Below are 12547 nucleotides of genomic sequence, written 5' to 3'. Positions count from 1 at the left end.
TATATATATATATTTGCTATATGACTGAAAAAAAACAGTGTTCTTTTCCATTTCCAAAAATGATTATTCAACAGAATGTGAAAATTATCATACCATGATTAATATCACATGCAAGTAAAAGCTTGCTAAATATTATTTAAAAATGGCAACAGTCAGAAATTCAAGCTGTATTCTGATGTGACCATTATGTCAAAAATATCAATTCGGATATTAGATGAATCTTAAATAAAATCAGAGAACACCAGAAAGATGTTTAATTGTGTTTTGTTGACTACACAAAGACATATGACTAACATAATATAATATGCTTAACATGAAAAAAATATAGGAATTTAATTATGTTTATGGTAAACCATTATTAGAGCAAGAAACAGTTGTCTGAATAGAGCCAGTTGTCTGACAGTTTATAAGAAGGAAATGTGTGTGTCAGTGTTGTATCTTTTCTCCATGCATGCTCAATTTGTCAGCTGAACAAATTATTTAAGAAGCTGGATTATATAAAAAGAACATGGTAAAAGATTTGGCAGAAGATCTACCAACAACCTGCACTATGCAAATGGCACATCCTTGGGTCTAGAAAGTGAAAAATAGCTGAAAACTTAATGAAAATATCAAAGATTGTAGCCTACAATATGGAACATCTCAACATCAAGGACAGAAAAATCCATGCTACCACTTTTGAGGGCATTTTGGTGCTTTATCTGAAAATTGACAGTAAAATTACCATTTGACCCATATATTCCACTAAAGAGAATATACACACAAAATAGCACAACAACACAAATATATACACAACCATGTTTATTCACAATAGTAAACAGATGGAAGTATTCCAGGTGCACTTGAATAATTCAATGTACAGAGAAACTGTGGTACATTCACACAATGAAATACTACGCAGCATTGAAAAATAATCAGCGTGTAAAACATATACAATGTGAATGAATATGGAAGGCATTATGCTGAGTGAAACATCTTAGTCGCAAAAGGAAATAATATATTATTATCCTATTACAATAATAGGATTAAAGTAAGGGGGTAGAGGTAAGAGCAGGAAAATAAGATAATGAAAACTGCACTGGAATAATTGAAAGGAGGATATTCTGAAAGGAATGGGTGATTAGAAACCACATATATGACAATTAATAGTATAACAAGGGGGTTGAGGAGAAAGGGGAGTGAGTGAAATGTGCATAAATTAATGAATAATGGAAAACAGAAAGATAAAAAAAACAACACTTTATCCTGGGCCAATAGGCAGTATCTTGATAGATGAAGAAAGTTTTGAACCCACCAATGATTTCATTTTACGTGGATTCATAGTCAACACCCATGGAAGAAGTAGTTAAGAAATCTAAAGAAGTGTTGTGACAAAGCACATGCTCTTAGTTTAAAAACTAAAATGCACCTGATCCAAACTCTTGTGTTTTCCATTGTTTCCTATGTGTAGGAAAATGAACAACAAATTAGGATGACAGAGGAATCAGTGCTTTTGGATTGTAGTGTTTGAGAAGCATCTTGAATGAACTGTGAAAAGAATGAACAAATCTGTCATGATGGACGTAAAACCTGAGTGTTCCACAAGAGGCAAATATGATGAAACCTTGTTCCTATTATTTCTTAAATTAATTATTTAAATTTTTATGCTGGTTCATTTACAAAGTTCATATACATTGTTTTTCACACTGGATCGTTCCCATTTGCTTCACCTCTGCCTCCGTCCACCCATCAAATTTGCAACCCTATATTGAACCACCACTGCCACTGTACCCATCCTTATCTCTCTGCTCCCCCATGGATCCTCATACTCGTTCTACAATAATGATCTTATCTAATATGTGTCCTTATGGTACTGAGTTAGTTCTCTTAGCATAACAATCTCCAGTATCTCCCACAGTAGGTAGTACTTTACAAAATCATTGCTCCTGTGTTTCTACTATTTTTGACATATTTTGAGAAAGAACCAATCCTTGGAGAGAGAGTCATAATGCTAGGAAAAACAGAAAGTGGGAGAAAGAATGACTTTCAGCAACAAGGATTGACCCACCGACTACAAGTGAATTGGAGCATGAGAGAGATCATGAGGATTGCATGGGATAGGGCATACCTACCCTTTGTAAGGGTTGCTACGAATCATTGTTGCCTTAATGGCATATAACCACAAAATCAATTAAGAGTTCTCAGAATATGACATCATCCTGGGAAAGGAGGGTTCGCAAAAGAAAGTATGATTTTCAACAAGATCAACTAGCACAGTAATTACAATGATAGTAATTAGTACACTCACTCATCAGAGGTCATAAAGACAGTGCAGACAGAACAAGATTCTGAGTTATTTTGTTTTCGGATTCACTGTGAAAGAAATCTGTGAGTATGGCATCTTGACCACAATACTAGCAATTATGTTTTTTTATATTCTTGAAAAATCATCAATTACTTTAACATAATCAATGCTTAACATAAATGTTAATGTTTAACAGAAAACATTTTATTAATATTATCATGATGACGAGCCTCAGGATATTTAGACAACAATTCAGCAGATGTTTTTCCTCCTTCTCTCCCTGCCCCCAATCGTATTTAATTTCCATTTCAGAGTTACTGGACAGAACACTGATTCTGTGTTCTAATTTCTTTTTGCTATGTCAAAACAAGATCTCTGGTATTGCAGACCCTGGGATGTTGTGCTGCTTAACTAAAGTTCAGTGTGGCTCTGGTAGGTAAATTTTATGAACTTGCTAGCATCTCCACGAGAGAAAGACAGTCCCCTCGCCTTAAGATTCTCAACTCAGAAATTCAGGAGAAGGTCACTATGGAGGTGATGCCAGTCATTATAGAATTGGAAGGGTGGAGGGGACCGCACAAGAGAGGAGGACTCTTTGATGAGATGGATTGACTCAGTTACTGGGGTAAAGGGGGTAGGTGTGTCAGAGGCAATAAGGTTGGTTCAGGATAGAGTAGGGTTCAGAGCTGTTGTATATAGGGTCCTTATGAGCTACAGGTCACTTGACAGCATATAACAACAACAGATAGTCCTTTTTCCTGTTCAGTTAACTATTTCTTGGCTTAGGTATAGGTGCCTTACAAGCAATGTTCTGAGATTTCTATTCTTTTCAATGTTAGCCATAGATTGTTATTATGCTTTACTTAGTCAGATATGTTTGCATGATCAACAAAATACAGATAAACATTTTTCTGATGTTCTCTGCTTTGCACCAAGCTCAACTAGACCTCAGCAATGATATTCCTGTGTCATGGCCTTTTCTGAATTCAGTTTGAATTCCTCTAGTTTTCAATAGATGTCATATTCCACCTGTTTTTCCTAATTTTTTAGCAAGATTTACTTCTATATGATATTAATGACATTTCTCCATATTTCCTCAGTCTCTCGGATCATCTTTCTTGGGAATGAGAGCGGATATGGATCTCTTCCATTTAGCCAAGTGGCCGTCTTCCACATTTTTTGATGATATATACCTGAGCCCATTTTTGCAGACTTTGTGTCTTTTTCAGGATCTCACTGTCTTTTGATGTCTCTCCACCTTACCAAGTATGATTTTTTAAAAATAGACATTTGTGAGTATATCCACGGTTGTATCTGTTTCCTAAAGCACTTCACATTGTAGTCCATCAATTCCGGAGACTTAATTTTTGTTAATAACTTCAGTGTAGCTTAGATTTCTTCTTTCATTATTATTGTTTCTTGATCATTTACTCCTTCCTGAAATTAGTCAGTGTCAATTCTTTTTGGTACAGTATCTCTGCTTCCTCAATCATACAATATTTTGCCCTTAGAATCATTCACTATTGCAACTAAATACTTGAATTTGTTCTAAAGTTCTTTGAGCTTGAGAAATGACTTTTCTTCCCAATTGGTTTTCTAACTCCAGCTCTGTGCACATTTCAGTATAATACTTTACCTTCTCAAACTTCCCTTTGACATCTACTGTTAAGCTCTTTTACCTCAGTATTTCTTTACCTAGTTTCCTCTTCTTTCATTCCAATACAAGTTTCAGAGTCATTTCTGACATCTGTTTTGGTCTTTTCTTTCTTACTTTTTTTCATATTTTTTTCGTCATTGTTAGATATGTTGTTGTTGTTGTTGTTGTTGATTGTCATCAAGTCAAGCATGACTCAGAGTGATCCTATGAACAAAAACCTGAAGACTTTCTATAACTATCATCATTTATCAAAGTTCATAGAGTTTCCAGAGGCATGTAGTTTAGGAAGTGGATATCACTCTTGATTCCAAAATTATTAGATATACTACCAGAAAATAGGAACCTCATTTTAGAAAGTACTCAAAATGCAACTGAGAATAAACTGTCTCCTCAATATAAAATTTATGGTAATGAAATGGACTGAGTAAAGCTTTCACACAATTAAGTACCTTCATTTGCTGACATGGCAAGAATCAAAATGAGGACAAACTGTTCCCAACATTCATTAAAAATTGGAATATGGAATGTGCAAGGTATGAATCTAGGAAAATTGAAGGATTCTATAAATAAAATGGAATGCATAGAATTTGACCTCCTAGGCATTAATGAGCTAATATGAATTGAAATTGGACATTTTTAATCAGACAATCACATGATTTTCTGTACAGGACATAACATACTGATGAAGAATAATGTAGCAATCGTTGTCAAAAAGAGAATTTAAAGATCTATACTGACACAGTACTGTGAGCTATAGGGTGCTAGCCATATGCATAGAAGTAAGTTGTGTTAATTCAACTATTTTCAAATATAATCTCCAATTACCAAAGTCAAAGGTTAAGAACAAAAAGGACTTCTACACACTTTTGCAGTATGAAATTGATTAAACATGTAATCAAGTTGCATTAACGATAATTGTTGCCTGAAATGCAAAGATTAGAAAAAGAGATGGATTGGTTGTTGAAGCATACAGGATTAGTGATCAAAATGAGACTGCAGATAATATGATGGCATTTTGTACAATTATGATTTATTTATTGCAAGTGCTTTAAAAAAAACCCATAAAGAACAACTATACACATGCACTTCACCAAATAGACTACACAGGAATCAGATTGAATACATCTGTAGAAAGAGAAACTGGAGAAACTGAATATCAACACACAAAGCTAAGCCAGGGATACTATGGGATTATACACTTCTCATGTACAAGTTCAAATTGATGTAAAAAAAGTCCACAAGAATAAAAATATGGCATTGAGTGGATAGCACCTGAATTTTGAAACCATCTTCAGAATACATTTGACACATCAAAAACTAATGAATGAAGAACAGTTGTCGAAAGGCATCAAACACATCACTCTTGAAGGAAAAAAAAAAAAGATCATTTGAAGGTTAATAGTTAATATCTACATAAATGTTTTTAATGGTAGTGGTTTCTGAGTTTATTCTAACTTACAGTGAATTGCTTTATCTAGGTGCGAACTGTTTCATAGGATGTTCAAAGCTATGAACTTTTATGAGCAGATTGCAAGATCTGTCTTCCAAGGTACTTAAATGTGCATTTGGAACTTCACACTTAGAGCTAGTAGTGGAATACACAATCATTTGCCCCTCTCAGACACTCAAATTTGCTCAGGATTATTGGCACATGCATGCAATTTATCAGAATCAATTGAAATAGAGCATGTCTAGGAGATTCAGGGGATTTTTCACAGAAGACATAAAGAGCCTAAATTTAAAGGGCATTGGATTCATTTAGTGGAAAATATGTTTTTGAAAATGCTTTTAATGTTCCTAATTCACATTTTCCTGACATGTTTTCTTTTAAAAGATCATGTTATCGTTCTCATAAAAGATATAGCTGATACTCCTTCCTACCGTTATATCTCAGGGATCTTGGTTATGATTATCAATGGCGTTCTATCATGTTAGCAATAGCATAACAGCGTTGCTCAAAGAAAGAGTCTAGGTGTTATAACAGGATAAGTATTAGACTACAAACAGAATAACCCGCCAGCTGCACTGTAAAAAATAAAAAAAGAAATAATGATTTTCCATTAAGTTTTAATTAAATTATAAAAGGTAAATTGCATGAAACATTCTATATTGCAGCATTGTTGCTGTTGTTAAGTGCTGTTGAGTCATAGACAACTCATAGCAACCCTATGAACAAAAGGCCTGAATGCTTATAAAATTTTCATCCTTTCTCCAAGTTCATAGTGTTTCCAGAGGCAAGCTATTTCGGAAGTGGATGCCACTCCTGCCTCCAAGCTTGTTTTAATCAGGGAGCTCCACCAAACACTGTCCACCATGAGTAACCATAATCAAATTTGACACATCAGTGTCACAGTGTTTAGTATCACAACAACCACAAGTTACCTCTGGACAGCAAATGGACAGACCAGAGCCATACCACTTAGAAAAATGTTTGACCAAAAACAATTAAAACCAGGCCTGAGTGGTATAGATTAAAATCACCCACCTTTCCAGCATTAGGGAGGAATATAAAAATGAAAAAGAGAAGAGATTGAAGCTACCCTGGGGATATAGATCCCTCCACATTGGAATCCTTGCCTCTAAGGTTGTGGGGCCATAACAGGAACCAAACAGGACAAAAGACTTTACAACATAGATATACAATAAGGGAAAAGGATTTTCTTAGCTCTCTGTGGGAGAAAAGGCTGAATTGAGAAACACCTTACTCCCCCCACCCCACCTCCACACACACAAAGTGTTTGAGCTGACAGCCTTGATCTCTGAACTTGTGCTATTCCAGAGACAAAGGAAGACATTAAGCTTCAGGAGAAAAGGTGCATGAGAAACTGAGTAGATCGTCTAGTCTCACATAGCTCAGTCTCTTCATACATGAAGGAGAACTATTGATTTGGTGACATGAGACTACATCAAGGCAAGATTCCTATAGGGCTACAGAGTACAACAGAAAGAACTTCAAGGACTTTAAGAAAGACAAATTCTCCCAGAAAGAACTTACAATATTCAGATACATATTGGCAGAAAGCAAAGAGTACCAGAAGAATGTCTATCTGTGTTTCATTGACTATACAAAGGCAGTTGTGTGAATCAAACTAATTGTGGCTAACCTTGAGGAAAATGGGGATCCCAAAACAATTGATTGTACTTATGCGAAATCTATACTTGAACCAGGAAGCAATCCGCAGAACAGAACAAGGAAACACTGCATGGTTCAAAATAAGGAAAGGAGTGTGTCAGGGATACATCCTGTCTTCATAACTGTTTTAATTTATATACAGAACAGATCATTTGGGAAGCAGGGCTTTATGAGGAAGAATGTAGCATTAGGATTGGAGGAAGACTCATCAACAGCCTTATGTTATGAAGATGATACAGCCTTACTTGCTGAAATTGAGGATAATCTGAAGCACTTGCTGCAGAAGGTCAAGGTTGTAGTCTTTAATATGGATTGAAGTTCAGTATCAAGAAAACAAAGATTCTCACCACTAGACCACTTTGCAAAACCATGATAGATGGAGAGGAGATTGAAGTTTCTAATACTTATAACTTGCTTGGCTCCACCACAATCAGCACTCTTGGAACTAGCAGAAAGTAAATCAAAAGATGAATTGCACTAGGAAAATCTGCTGTCAGGGACTTCTCCAGAGTGTTGAAAAGCAATGATGTCAGTTTAGAGACTAAGGTGCTCCTGATTCAGGCCATGGCTTTTGCAATTACTTGTTATGCATAAGAAAGTTGGAAAATGACTAAAAAAGACAGAAGAAGAATTGATGCTTTAGAGTTGTTTTGCTGGAGAAAAGTCTTGAACCATGGATGGCCAAGAAAATAAATAGGTCTTTCTTGGCAAGGGCAAAATAAAGTTTCTCCTTGGGAAGCTAGGGTTTTGAAGCTCCATCTCACAAATTTTGGATACATGGCCAGGAGTGACTGATCTTTGGAGAAGGACATCTTGCTCTGAAGGGTAGAGGGACAGTGCAAGAGAGGTAGACCCCGGATGAGATGGACTGATACACTAACTGGGATAATTAGGATTGGTGTGTCAGAATCAGTGGGATTGGCTCAGGACAGGGCAGACTTCAGAAGCACTGTACATAGAATCACTATGGGTCATAGGCAAGCCGACAGCACATACCAACAATAACGCCTTTAATTTTAATTTTTTTGGTTATGTGTGTGTGTGTGTGTACCAGCAAATCGGATCTGACTGGTACATGAGGAGATTGCCCCTCCTTCTCCAGCAGAGCATTTGATGGATTTGAACAGCGTTCCTCTGGGATTGCAGTGTAGCTTCGTACCACTAGGTCACCGAACTCCCTTACAAATTTAATTTTAAGAGTTAACTAGTAAGATATTAGAAACCGAAATCTTATATCCTTGGAAGAATAGTTTCTTTAATTTTCCTTCACTTTGACACACAAATTCTTGAAGTATTCCATATTTTTTCCATTTGTTGTACAGAAGTACCTCATGATTACTGTAATGCTAAACTCTGTAACACTGATGTCCATGGTGGACAATGTTTGATGGATCCCCCTGATTAAAACAAGCTTGGAAGCGCGAGTGACATCCACTTCTGAAATTGCTTACCTCTGGAAACTCTATGAACTTAGAGAAACGATGAAAGTTATACAAGTGTCCAGGTCTTTCATTCATTGAGTCACTATGACTGGTCTACGACTTGACAGCACTTAACAATAACAACAACACAAGTATATTTAAAATAAAGGGAAAGTTAAACAATGCAACAAATGGATTAAAAACACTTGTTTAACAAGATTTGAACAATCAATTCATGTGAGGTATTGTAAGAAATAAAATTTGCATCATTCTCAAGTTTGTAGATGTTTTTATTTACCAGATAACAGGAAATAGATTGCAATCAAATGGTTATAGTTAACCTCTGCTTGTAATATTCTGTTATTACTATGAAGAAGCTTTGAGGCGTATTATTTTTTTTGACAGCTTAAGTTAGTAAGACTAGTCATCATCACAAAAGTATAAATGTCAGCTCTGCAGCTTGTTGCCACAGTTAGCTTCAACGGAATGTCACCAGAAGTGACAAGGCAGAAAGTGATTCTGAGTGATGACATTTCAGTTGATAATAGATTAGCTCCCCTGTAAGCAGCTGCAGCTTTGATCTCTGAAACCTCTTATTTCTTACAAAACTTTTGAGAATTCCACTAGCCTGTGGTGGGAAATTTCAATCTTTCAACCAAATATTGGCAGAATTATCTTTAGCTGATTTAAATGTAATGTTCACTCTATTTTTTGGATCAGATTTTTTTTTTTAGTTCAGGTAAACTAGACATAGTTTATCATTTTAGGTTCTGCTGTAGAAAAGAGCAACCACAACCATCATTTATTCTGAACATGTCCTGTGTTGCGCAAATAGCCAGTAAGTATTCAAGAGTAGTCTGGTATTTGTAGCTAAAATGTCATGGAGGGAGAAGGAGAAAAAAATATTTCTGAATATACCATAGATTATTTATACATCAAAGTCTTGTCTTTATTCTTCATGATGAGAATTACTCAGTACTATCCATCTTGAATAAACTTCTCTTTATTTGATCAAGTTTAAGAGAAGGTAAAATTTATTACTTATAATGTAACATAGTTTTTCTTGTGTATTTTATCAATGTAATCAATTTTAGTTAAAAAACTTAAACACTAAAAATTAAAAACAGTATTTTCTTTAATTAATTGTCATTAAATTAGTTATAACCCCTAGCCACCACCAATTGGATTTTTAGATCTTTAAATATTAATGGGAGGAGATTGTTCATCTTTTGCATGAGTTGATACTGGTGGATTCAAGCAGCTGAGATGGTAGCCTTTTAGTTACCAGTGCTACAAACTACAAATGCTGTTACTATTTACTATTAACTTGTTGTCTGCTAACATTTGGAACAAACTCATAATTGTGCCTCAGGTGGGTTTTCTTAGGCTTTACATTGTAGGAGTGGAGATTGTCTAGCTTTTTCCCAAGAAAGAGCTGGTAGATGCGGATGAACTTCAAGTCTTAGGGACAACATCTTTACTTCTTACCATTAGGCCTCCAGAACTCAATAATATTAACTAAGTCTTTTAATTTATATACTAGACATGGTTTCCATAATCTATAATATTCAATGACATATATGTCTATAATCCTATCAATTACATGTTTATTTTGGTAGGGCTTCTTCCCTTTTTAAAATAACTACAATAAATAAGTTGAATAATTGCAATTTACTGAATTTGAAAGTTTTGTAGTCATAATATTTATGGAAAACCTAGTATATGTGTATACATAATACTCTAAAGTTATTCACAATAAACATAAAAACATTTGTTCAATAATACAGAAGTAGATGTTGGATTTGAAATACAGAGTCATAGTTAAGTAAAATTATATGCATGCAATAATGTTAAAGTCTACATCTATTTCTCTAGAAAATTTACTATGTAAATAGAACAGTGACTAAGGTTCTACATTTCAAATAATCTCTTAGTATGATAACTAAAAATTAGATGAGATCCAGACATTGTGATCTCAATTATGATAATTTTCCATCTATATTATTGAACTGTGGTAATGAAGAAGAATATTGAATACACCATGGACTGATAAGAGAATAAACTGGTTTGTCCTGGAGAGAAACCAAGCTGCTCCTTGGAGGTAAGCATTCTGAAGCTCTGTCTGACATATTTTGGGCATGTTGCAATAAAGGACTCATCCTTGGGGAAGGACATTATGCTTGAGAGAGTGTAGGAACAGCAAAAGAGAGGAAGACTGTCAATGAGATAGATTGACTCATTGTTGTTGATGTGTCAGAGACAGTAAGTTTGGCTCAGGATAGAGCAGGATCCCGAGCTGTGTACAATAGGTTATTAAGAGTCACAAGTGACTCGACAACACATAACAATAACCACATTATCAAGTAAAAGAAATAAACCAAAAATTTCAAAGGATGTCAAGAGAAGACAAAGAAAATTATTATAAAGGATGTTGAAAAGAATTAGTCCTGGAAAACAAAAAGCGAAGAGCTCTCTTGACATTACACAAGTTAAAAGAACTAGAGTTGCAATAGTGAAGGATGCCATGGGAAAAATCCAAAATGATCAAGGAAGCATCAAAAGGAGATACAAGGAATACATTGAGTCACTCACAAAACAGAATTAACTGACCCAGAACCATTTCAGGAAATAACTTATGATCAAGAACCAATAGTGTACTTGCTATGGGGTGAGTGGTTGGTATTTATTATTATTTTCTTTCCCCATTCAGTCCATTTTGGCTTTCATTTAGTCAGCACTTAAATAATCGGCCTTCTTTATCTAGTACTGTGACGTAAATTTTCGCTCTTTATGAATCTAAGTTCTTAGTGATGTTTATTTATTGCATTCTGTATTGATAATCTCAGTGACCTAGTGACAAAGAGTTGCACTGTCAGATCAAAGGCAAGGAACTCAGATCTGCAAGCAGAGATAAAGATGAACTATCCACTAGAAAGATGGGAAATTTCCTTCAGTGATTTTTGAAGCCTCTCAAAACCTGTTGAAATGCCAGCTATGAGTTGATTATGACTCAATTGCAATGAATGAGTCAGTAAGTGGTGGAACTTAGAGCAAGTTCTTATTTTCTGACATTAGAAAATGTTCCAGGGTCATGTTGCATTGTTACTAAGTAGTCTTAGAATACTTGATTTATTTAAGAATCTATAAAAAGCTCTGGTGGCCTAGCGGCAAGAAGCTGCATTGCGATCCCAAAGGCACAGGGTTCGAGTCTACTAGCTGCTCCAATGGAAAAGGATGGGCAATCTCCTTCTGTGTGATTAATTGCCTCTGAAAACCCACTAGAAGGCCAAATATGCGTCAGTTCTGACTTGATGATATATAACAACAAGAAGGATCACTAGTTCCTTTTAGAAGAAAATATTGATCAGAAAAGTGCACTTAGTTGCCAAATGTGCAAATTTGTATTCAGATTTCACTACTTATTTTCATTGGAAACCCTAAGGTCAGGGAACTCTACTGTCCTAGTTGGTAAGTAAATAATATTACAAACCCAAAAGTAGGCTGTTCAAATCCACTATGTCCTCTGAGGGAGAAAGATGGACAAGCTCCTCACATGTGATTAAAGCTTCTGAAAAAGACTGGAGGGTCAGCTATGAGTTGATTCTAAACAGATGATGAATAAAAACAACCACAACCCAAAGTCAAACATCTTTGGTGGTTCAAATGCAAAATACAGTTTCTAATGCCAGGAAAGGATAATTTGCTCCAGAACCCACCCCTCATTTACTTGCTTATTGACAACGAGTCATAATCAAAACATAGCTGACCCTTCAGTAGGTTTTTTTTTGTTTTTTTTTAATTTTTTTATTAATTTTAATGAACATTTACAGAGATTTTGGATTTCCATTCATTCATTGTTGCACTATTTTCTCTACCTCCTGCCCAGTTCGTTCCTCTCTCTTTTTTTTTTTAACCTTGAAAGTCTATTCTAATTGTCCCATTGCCACAGTGCTTGTCAAAATCAGTTCTGATTAATCTCCTTTGTCAGTGTGTTCTTTTCCATTCCCTGTCACTCCTCCGTTAGAGAGACTTCACCCTGATTCATAAGGAAA

The sequence above is a fragment of the Elephantulus edwardii genome, unplaced genomic scaffold (assembly GCF_000299155.1).
Source record: "Elephantulus edwardii isolate Elephantulus edwardi_28Jun2011 unplaced genomic scaffold, EleEdw1.0 scaffold00119, whole genome shotgun sequence".
Classification (NCBI taxonomy): domain Eukaryota; kingdom Metazoa; phylum Chordata; class Mammalia; order Macroscelidea; family Macroscelididae; genus Elephantulus; species Elephantulus edwardii.
Note: the sequence above shows the minus strand (reverse complement) of the source record.